Genomic DNA, 1,472 nt, shown 5'->3' on the forward strand with positions numbered 1-1,472 from the left:
ACTAGCTGTTGGACACGGCGTTGCTCGTGTTTTCCGTGTTGAAGTTAAGCCCGCCTCTGGCCTTGCATTGAAATCTTCTACGTTCCACGTGCCAACTATTACCCATTAAGACGTTATATCTGGTTCAGCAGGGATTTTACCCGGTTAACGCTTTCAACATACTCCTACATACTGGACCGTCTGAAATCGCAGTCAAACTTTTCAGTGTACCTCGACCCGTTGAGAGTGATGTTTGTTTATTTCTCTCCCCATAACGCCACCCTATGTACAAAATTGATCAGCGAGGTCAGCTTTACCTTTCATCCTTTCAGGGTCGATAAAATAAGTACCAGTTGATTACTCGTGTCGATATAATCGACTTGCTTTCTTCCCCGAAATCGCTGACCTGGTGCCAAAATTTGAAACTAATATTAATATTAGAATTCATAATAATGTAAATATTTGTATTTCCACGTGTATTTTCCAGTAAATTCTTAGTTATGCATTAGATTAGATTATAATTGAAATTTACAGAAAAACAAAAGACGAAGACAGGTGCATGAACAACAAGCTGGTGTATTAGCTTGGCGCTCAGGAAAGTGAGAAAGTCTTTTTATGTTTCGAGTCTACGCTCTTCAACAGAAAAGAAAAAGAGAAAATAAACTGAGAGAGAATTAAAAAACGTGTGGAATTATCGATCAAGCATGGCGGTTATATTATAAGCTCTACATTATGTTTTTTGTAGTCAATGTTCCTACAGTATAAGCATACATTGATATATATATTAAGAAACAACTATGCTGAGTGACACAATCGATAGAGCTATATTAGTGTATAGAATCAACAATATACTTAAGAATGAGAGTGATTACACCCGTTTCCAATTTATTGCACATATATTTCGAGTGAGAGAATTTTAAAATGTAATGTGAAAGAAATAAAAGAAAAGAAAAGAAAAAATCTACCTACTTCGAACATACTACTACAGCTCCTGTATAATAAAAAACTTTTCCTTCGCTGATGATTCTAGGACACTATACAAAATCCATAGATATGTAGTGTAGCAGTACTATTTATATTAATATTAATATTTGCATTTCTGAATCACACTGGATGAGATTATACATGTATGTATATGGTGGCGAGCTGGTACAATCGTTAGCACACAGGACGAAATGCTCAGTGGCATTTCATTAGTCTTTACATTCTGATTTTAAATTATGCCAAGGTCGTCTTTGCTTTTTATCTTTCGGGATGGATAAAATAAGTATCAAACAAGTACTAAGGTCGATGAAATCGACTAGACCCACCTCCTCCAAAATGTCAAGCCTTGTGTCTATAGTAGAAAGGACAATATATGGATGTGTGTGTGTATATATATATATATATATATATATATATATGCATATATATATGTATATATATATATATCTCTCTCGCTTTCTCTCTCTCTCTCTCTATATATATATATATATACATATATGTATATATAT

Source organism: Octopus bimaculoides, chromosome 7 (assembly GCF_001194135.2).
Source record: "Octopus bimaculoides isolate UCB-OBI-ISO-001 chromosome 7, ASM119413v2, whole genome shotgun sequence".
Taxonomy (NCBI): Eukaryota; Metazoa; Mollusca; class Cephalopoda; order Octopoda; family Octopodidae; genus Octopus; species Octopus bimaculoides.